Raw genomic sequence first — 9,038 nt, 5'->3', positions numbered from 1 at the left:
TTTCTCTAGCCGTCAGCCAGCTGAAAGATGGGTACGGGCGCGCATTCCTTCAGAGCAGCTCTCTGCTGGGTGAGCTGCGGCTCTGGCGGTGTGTGAGGAGCGCTCCCCAAGCGGCCTCAGGTGCGTCCCTCCTTTCAGAGAGGGGCACGCAGCGCCAGGCTTCCCCTGCTCTGGGATTGCTCGGCATCCTCTGCGCCTTCTGGCCCAGATCCGGCTGTTTGGTGGTGCTGAGAGCCTCCGTGCCGCCTCTCCTTTCCATTGGGAGAGACGCTGAAAGTCCCTTAAGCCGGAGCCTTGCTGAGCCGCCGTGCCGTTCTCTTTAATGTCCCGTGAGAGTGGGATGCACTTCGGTGAACTCGTGTGCGGAACCTCGGATCCTTCCTGTAGGATTTCCTGCCGGGCACTTGACCCCCTTCAGCCGGAGACGTGGCTGCGTCGGGAATAGCCGGAGGAGACGGGTAAACAAAGTGCGTTTTCCCAGTTGGAAACTGACCCGCTGAATCCTTGGTTGTTCCGATGGAGCTGCTGGCTGTTATGTGTAACGGGAGCTGCTGGCTTCCAGCCTTGCTCTGCACAGGTTCAGGAGCAATTCCTGTCTTACTTTTCACTTCTAGAGCTGTCTGTTTCTGCGTCTCACATAAAGTTGTGAGCACATCTGTCTGCTGAGAGCTATGGAAACCCTCTGTTCTAGGTCTGACAGGGAATCAGCCCGGGCTATTCTTTCACCAGGCACTTTGATCTGGCAAATAAAAAGATTTCTTCCTCCCGACCCCACTTTGATGTGTGTTGTGGATTGAGGCTCTATCATCCACAAGGGACTGTCTTCAGCAGCGTGCAGGCAGTGCTGGCTCTGTTGTCATCCTATCTGCCTCGGGAGTGACCCAACGGGATGAGGTTCAGTAGGCAAGTAACATAAATCAAATGGACACAGCTCTCAGCACGCTGTTCTTCATGGTCAGAGAGCTTTGCAGATATTGATCCCCATGTGCAGCAAGCTAGGATGGGTTTCTATAATGCAGCTCACGTATTATTCACTGCCTAAATATTTTTGACTCGATATGGCTGCACTGGGGATGGAATCCTCCCACTTCTTTGCCTGCCCCTGATGTTAGAGGCAGTGAGGTTTCAGCTGTACTATTTCTGTTGTCTTCATGGAGCCGTGCAGTGCCTTTCCTGCTGTTGCCCATTGCCTTTGCTTGCTGTCTGCATAGGGGCTAAAGTTTTAAAACACTTGTTTTATTGCAGACATCTGAATTCGGAATGGCCCGTTTTGAAGCATCCAAGGAGCAGTACTGAAGCAATCAGTGAGGCTTTGTCCTTTGTGTTCCCTCTAAGGTAGTTCATGGCCCAGCAGCTCCATGGGGAGATGCTCAGTGTTGCTCTCATTGCTTCTCTCAATCATTTTTTTCCAGCACTTTCTCTTTTCCCCTTTCTGCATCATAAAACTTCAACTTCCTGACTGACTTTAGATGGGTTTCCCTGTGCGTGGCTCTAATTATGCTTTTGCTAAGCAAACCTGACCTCTGCAGCTGCATGGGGAGCGCTGAGGTTGGGTTACCAAATGTTCTGCTGCAGGATGCAGTGCAGTGTGCTCTGCTCGTGCCACATGCTTGTGTCTGCCAGCCTTCCACATTTCCATATCATCAGGCAGACATTTAAGGGAAAGAATCAACAATGGTGGCATTAAAAAAGAAGCCATCTGACCAGATATGTCATAATACTACGCGGTGTCTGTGACCCACACTGAGGATGTAGTAAAGCAATTAGGAGAAGTGTGTGAGGCTGTGTGCAGGGAGCTGCCAGGAGTGTAAGCTGCAGGGGTCAGTGCTGGTTGATTGCAACTGCGCTGTGCTGCCTTTGCTATCCTCTGTGCTTTCCTGAAAGGAGGAAAACAAAGCTGGCAGAAGGGAAGGGACCTGGGAAGGGACACTTGGCAAAGGCTGCCCAGGCAGGTGGTGGAGTCACTGTCCTGTGTTTGAGGTGTTTGAGACCCGTGGAGATGTGGCACCGAGGGACATGGTCGGTGGACATGGTAGAGTCGGGTTAGATGATCTTAGAAGTCTTTTCCAATCTTAATGGTTCTGTGGCCTTCAGCAGACCACCTTCAAGTCGCAGCAGTGCTTTCAGCTACCCACTGTCCCCTCCATAACATGAAGAAAACAGATCGAGCTCATCCTTTGCTGAGGACTGGAACTGTAGGCGACTATACTGGCACAGTGGCATTGGTAGATCTTTCCGTATGGTCTGACTTTTGGCTGACGTTGGCTGGGCTGAGCCTTACCTGCTGCAAGGGCTGTGTTCAGAGAAAGTGAGCAGTGTGCTGTGCTGGGAGGAGCTGGGGTGAGGGTATGGGATGTGTAAATATTGCTCAGAGCGACTTGCACTTAACCCAGGCATGTGGACCAAATGCAAATACCCATGCTGTTTTTCAGGTGGGTTGGCTGGCAGAGCTGTCTGTCCCTCTCCACTGTGAATCACCTGAAGCTGAGACTTGGCAGTGGGTGTTGGGCCAGCTGCCCTCCTGGGCAGCTGCTGAGCTTTGCCCAAGGAGGAAGGCAGGCGTCATCACTGAGATAAGACACAGCGTGACCGAGTCCTTGTTCCCCTTGGCAGGCACAGCTGAGTTTACAGCCTGGAGGAGCAACCAGACCTCACCTCTCCTCTGTGAGACACGGAGCCCTGACACTGGAGCCTCAGAGGGAAGAAGGTATGTGTGGTTGTGCCCAAAGGGATGGTGAGTGTGGAGGAGCGGCTACCTGGCTGCTCTGCAAGCAGAAGGCACGGAACTGGGAGCTCACATGTCTGTCTGCTGGGGTTGGAGGTGCTGCAGCTCCACGGGCCTGCAGAGCTCGGTGTCCTCTGAGCTGCCCCAAGGTCTGGCAGAGCTAAGGGCTTGTCCCTCTCTTCAGCTCCCCAGTCTTTGGAGGTCAAGGGGTCTGTTGTCTTGAGCTGTGCAATTCTGTCTGATATCATGGGAGCCTGGAAAGGAATTCAGATTTACTGGAGGAATAAAGAATGCAGATGTCCCTGCAGATACAAGTTTCTTCCATTTCACACTTTGCTTCTGTTCTCAAGAGCTCCCTTCCTTCCTCCTCATTCTCTCTACCTCTTACAGGAGCTGGCAAGGTTTCTGCCCTTTAGACATGAAACCTGAGGAGTAATCCTCTGTTCCGGTACAGATGCACAAAACCCTTTGGTTTAATGCTTTAACTATGGCACAAAACATCTTTTGCTTCCTATGCAAATCTGGCTGCTTGTTCTAAGCTGCTGCATGCAAAAGCACCACTTGTAGTTACTCATGCTGGGCGAATGCTGTGGGCTTTATGTAAAATATAACGATAGGATTTCAGAGGCTCGTCAGAGAGCACAGAAATACACAGATTTATGCTGGAGGGAGGTCAGCGTGGCAGTACATCGTTCATGATGATCCCATAGAGCTCTTAGCAGCTTGAGGTTGGGTATTGCTTTCCCCTTATGATGTGTGGCAGTCATTATGGGTCTGAATCCTCTTGATGGGTCCTTGGTATTCAAGAATAGCCTCCCAGGTAAGGAAGTGAACAAGCCTATCTTTCTGTACTTGCACAATCCTGCTCTCAGCAGTTTCCTGCGCTTCAAACACAGTTTTGAATGCAGACAACTAATCCAGTTGAGATGTACACACTGTTCTCTTCCCATGTCATCTGCACATAGCAAGAGAAACTCAATTCAGCAAACTTAGCTTCTGCAGCAGGGGAAGAGCTGCCCTGGCAGAACACAGCACTGGCTTAAAAGATTCACTGAATGATATTAGTATGGACAAAAAATGTGCAGTGTATATACCCAAATGAAAAACGTCTGTATGTGCATGCACAGCTCCTAGCAGTGGACTGATGCTCACTAGCTGTGGATGTGTAGGGATTTGCTGCTTGTCCTCTCCCTTCTCTCCTTGCCACGTCCCTGCTGCACCCAAGCACAGGATCAGGGCTGACTGTGGTTTGGTGACTCACCCCATTCTGGTGCCTGGGTCCCTCTCCTCTGTTCAGGTTGGGTACATGGCATTCAGTCTGTAATCATGCTTGAGAGCCCTCACTGCTTCCTGAAGTATTAGGGAGGCTGCAATCATGCTAAGATTGATTTAATCCAATTTGATCTGTAAATCCACTTTTCTGGACAATAAAAGGGTGGGGGGGTCGTAGTTGAATGTCTTTGCTAAATCAAAACTTCCTGTGAGAGGATGAAGGCTTTTTCTTTTCAGCAGTGTACTATTAAATACAGAGGATACACAGTATGGTTGGATTAACATTTCTATGGGAACCATAACTTTTTGCTTTCCTTGACCTTTACCCACATAGTGCTAACGATTCATTAATGTGGCTCCAAAACACCTTTTTTGTTTGTTCAATAAGCTTGTTGTTGTGGTCAGTACTTGGAGAAGCTTTATAAGGGCCTGCAGGAGGAGATGAGAGGCATGGCAGGCTGTGAGGCACAGAAGGGCAGCTCTTTTCCTTCTCTCTGCTTCTTAGCGGTATCCCAGCTAACACAAGGTGTGCAGGCTGGGACCACAGGTCAGTGTTAAACATCTCTGCAGCAACGATAAACAGATTGGTGAGTACGTTCCCCTGCTCAGAGGCAGGTAACACACTTGGTCTGATTTTTATTTGCCTTGGCTATGCAGCCAGTGCCTGCCCCAAAGGATGTGCGGTCATTCTTGCTGCCTTTCTCTAGTGGAAGAAAACTATATGAGGAATATCCCACCCTTACCTCTTACAGACCCTTCATGTTTTGCTGCCAGGAGCTGCTCCCTTTGCAGTTTATAGCCTGATGAAATCTCTGCTCCTCAGATGCCAGCTGGAGGATCCTGGTTTACCTCTCCTTTTTCCTATGCTTTTTTGCTCCTCTTTGTGAGACGAGCCATGCAGTAATAAGTCAGTGGCGTCAGGTTTGAGGTAGGGCTCACAGGGACACTTTCCAGACCTGTTCTTGTTGAAGTGGGGTGGGCAGCAAGCTGCGTGCCTGCCCCGGGAAGCTCCAGCTGTGCTGGTGTGACCCTACATTACTGCTGAGTGACTGTTGCTTCCTTCCCATTTCTTTCCCTCTTGCCTAAGGCAACTTAGGAACAAGCCCTTCCCCTTCACATCTGTGCACAAGGCAGGATTATGAGGAATTTGCCCAGGGAATTTAATGGCAGCGTTCCTTGTGCCTTTTCTGCACTGACTGCTGCTAGCCAGCCTGCATTGGAAAGGGGATGGGATGCACTGGGAGCACTGCAAACCACACCTCCTGCTGGGACCTGCTCAGATACTCTGTGAACAGTGGCAGTGTTCTTTCTTCCTTTGCTTTTTGGTGTGGAGTACTGCTGGTTCCAGGGAAGGGGAGCAAAACCATCCTGCTGGAGGTACGTGGGGACAGCCATGGAGAGAACATGTGGAACCGGGGAGGGGACGGAAAGTCTCTCTTGGATGAGGAATTGACTGAAGGAAAGATGAAGGAGCTCACAGCTGCTGTGTCTCGGCAGAGTTTCTGCCTAGGAACATTTTGTTCCGACTTCCTGGGGCAGAGGGAGAATGCAGGGATCAGCTTTGAGGAGCTGGAAATGCTTAATTAAAAGGTGGTGAATTCTTCAGGTTTGGTTACCCAAGGTCTTTGCAAGTGTTGAACTGAAAGTACGTGCTTTCCATTTTGATATAATTCTGCAGGTTGTTTAGCCTATGCTGGTGACCAGTTGGTTTTGGAGCTGTGGGTTTAGAATATCACTGCAGTGGCTGCATTGCTTTGCCAAGAGTAAGGAGAGAAAAAGTACTGCTTAGAGTATGCGGGGTTGGGATGTTTTCTGAGTACATCTGGTTAGATTGAATACTAAGGTCTTTTCTTCCTGCATACTTTGTGAAAACAGAATTTGTCTTTAAAAACATTTGGTAGGAAGTTGTATAGGAAATTGGTAATGACAGCCTGAACCTCTGATTAATCAGCTGAGGCAAGTGTCGTGTCAGCTTTGGGAGCACAGGTGAGTGTAATTTAGCTGTGCTCCCAGAAGGGGTGGAGCATGACTCCACCTCCTCTAGACCTCATTTAAGGGCTGACCACCACTAAGGCAGCATCTCTTGGAGATTGCACCCCGGTGGAGATTGCCTCAGCATTTCCCAGCGAAGGCATCCATATCGGTGAGTTTTCCCTTATAAGCTACCTTCAGGATATCTGTTACCATCTTTTTATTGCTCCACCTTACAGAAGTTTTCTACCACCTCACCTGTGCGCTTCTCTTACTCCCTATTTTCTGTAGCCCCTGCATCAGTGTTGTTGCTGTGGGCTTCTGAGCTGCTCACAGCCTTCAACAAAGAAGGGAAGATTTCCCCACAATAAGTTTGATTTCCCCAAGCAGTCAAAGCAGCTGAACAAAGGGAGCTGAGAGTAAGCACCTCTCAGACAGCATCAGCTTCTGAGTTTGCTTGATGTGCTGCTGTTACCTGGGAAGATCCCCACTGAGAGATAACCAAGCGTCGTTCAGAGGTACTGTGGCCATTTCTGTGAGGCAGAGAATGGGTTAATTGTCTTCCCATGATTGGCTTCACCCAGCTGCCTCAGCTGTGTTTGTTTGAATAGCATTTGCAGAAAGGTCAGACTGTCCGTGGGTCCCATACATTGCTCGTGGGTGAAACTGATGGAGCAGCAGCTGCAGAGAGGCTTCTCTGGGGAGTTGCTGTCTAGAGTCTCTCATTCCTGCTGAGTAATCTTGCTTTTTATGTGTTTTTCTTTTTTTAATCCCTTAAGTGCATCTTGAGGATTCACTGTAGTGAGGTGAAACTTCTCTCGCTGTCCTGTTGCCAGCTTGCAAGCCAGAAATGATCACAGTGCTGAGATCACTCTGTCCAGTTCTCAAGAGAGGTTGGAGATGAGGAAAAAACGCTTAACTTCATGTATCTCCCTGCAGCTGTAGCCCTCTGAATAAGTGCTCTTCAGGTGTCACAGATCTTGCTGGCTCAGGTGGAGGAGAAACAGCTCTCAGAGTTCCTCGGTATGCAATGTGAGGTGGTGCTATACCCAAGAGTAGAGTTCCTACTTCAGAAGGGGACTGGTGGTCTGGTGTTTCATCCGTGTGTGATTTGGGAGCTCTGGACCGCACAAGGCTGTCAAAAGTTCTTTGTATGCCATTAATTTCTGGATCAGGGATCTTAATGAATGAAGATGTAGCTCTTTCCTCACTTCTGTTCTTTGCACCAAGTGGCATGAATCTAGTGGGACTGCTCTGGCTTCTGGTTGCTATTGCAGGTACAACCTGCGCTGCACAAACATGCTTTGCTCAAGGGGCAGGTGAGGCAGCTCTGGGGCATTCACTGGTGATGTTCAGTTCAACAAGCAGAGGATCTGTTCTGGACTTATGTCATTTCCTGAAGAGATTATTTGCAGAGCTTTGAATGCCAGCTTAGGTCTGAAGCTTCTTCCTTGTGGGGCCTTGCTGGCTGCCAAGCAACCCTGGGAGTAGAGGAGGAGTCAAGGGGTCTGCTTTGATGGAGCTCTTCTTTCTTGGTTGTTAGCTCAATTCAGACTGTGCTAACTGCTGTACCCAGAGCAGTGCCTGCCTTCAATTTCGCAACACTGCTAGGAGTGCTCAGCTGGTGAATAGAGGCTGTATTATCTCTTGGCAATTAAAAAAATCCCATCTTTCTTAATTACAGTTCTTGAATGGATTGCCCCTGTCCTCTACAACCGCATACTTGTGGTAGAACATTAACAGCAGTGGCATCAGCAGGAAATGTGATACTGCTCAGAGCCTTTTCTACTTGACTAAGTGAATGATATTTACTTTCTCCTGGCTAATCATGTCCTTTGTGGATGTGCAGAATGATCTCCTATCTTTGGAAATACAATGAGTTCTTCTCAACGCCAAAGGGCATAATACTGTGGGGTTTTTCCATTCCTCTGCCTTTGTGGTATATGAGATAAATCCTAGTGTTGCACTGTTTGAGATGTTGCCTGTTTTGTTTTGTTTCATTAAAAAAAAAAGCCAGCAGAGTTTCAGGGAACTTGTTTGGCTTTTCCAATGTAGGAATTTGTAGCAATGAGTTGTTTCTAAACTGGCTGTTGCTATTTGTCATGTCTTACTGCAGGCTTGTACTTTATTTTCTGGAAAATCTGCTGCATTCTAGTTGCATTGACACATCGTAGACCATCAGATGTTTATGGAAAAAATGTGCTTTGGATGTTGTTTTTAATTGCTGGGAATTAACTCCTGGCCCAAATGTTGTTAGAGGAAAAACTGATGCTTTCTCTCCCGCTCCCCAAGACAAACAAGCCCACAAAGCCAAAACCCCAATTAGCAGGAGCGGTTCCAGAGCAAACACGCACCCTCCGTGTTTGCAGTGCCAACACTGTGACGCTGATAGTGTGACAGCTGTAAAGTGTCCTTGGCTTGTGCTAGCTGAGGACTGCTGTGTGGGTGCTACAGAGACAGAGCCTTTGTGGCACTTTCTGGGAGAAATAATATTGTTTTGGAGTGTCGAGGATACCTGTCTGTATAGCAGAGGGATTCTTCTGACAGTTCTTGGCTTGCCTTGGTGCTTTCCGTTGTCCTGTTGAATTTAAGCTCAGAAAGCAGTGCTGAGTGCAGCTTCAAGAAGTTCATTGGCACTTATGTTTGGAAATAGAGAACTGGTGCCAGGCTCTCTGTGCAGATAGGGGCATAGAGTCTTCATGCAGCGGGTTTCTTTGTGGCATGATTTTTTTGACAGAGTTGAGCAAGTTGGCATGGGAAGCCATAAGGAAGAATTTCTTTCTGATCTTCGAGTGAGGGAAATGGTGTATAGCAGCAGAGTATGTCCTTGAACACGCAACTAGAGCCCATTCCAGCAGTCCATGGTTCTGGGATATACCTCTTAATCTTGTTGGCATCTCCCATAATGAAGTCATCTGTCGATAGTTCAGTGTGGGTTAGCTCAAAGCTATCAAACTGGGCTAATCTCTCACTGAATAAACAACACAAAGGTTCCTGGATTCGTTCCTATTTCCTTAAAGGAGTACAATCAAGTGCAGGCAATTAAAAGAGAGAGAGAGAGTGTGTACCA

General features: G+C 48.5%; 1 protein-coding gene across 1 annotated transcript in view; it reads left to right on the top strand.

The window, feature by feature from the left end:
- The first annotated feature begins 369 nt into the window (after nucleotides 1–369).
- CRACR2B (calcium release activated channel regulator 2B) overlaps nucleotides 370–9,038 on the top strand; it is a 39,245-nt gene continuing 30,576 nt past the window's right edge. The window contains exons 1-2 of the mRNA XM_072337848.1: nucleotides 370–467; nucleotides 2,614–2,707. The gene's annotated coding sequence lies outside the window, so the exon portion shown is untranslated. The remainder of the gene's footprint in view (nucleotides 468–2,613; nucleotides 2,708–9,038) is intronic.

This window comes from Excalfactoria chinensis, chromosome 5 (genome assembly GCF_039878825.1).
Source record: "Excalfactoria chinensis isolate bCotChi1 chromosome 5, bCotChi1.hap2, whole genome shotgun sequence".
Taxonomy (NCBI): Eukaryota; Metazoa; Chordata; class Aves; order Galliformes; family Phasianidae; genus Excalfactoria; species Excalfactoria chinensis.
Note: the sequence above shows the minus strand (reverse complement) of the source record. Positions and strands in the feature narration are given on the sequence as shown.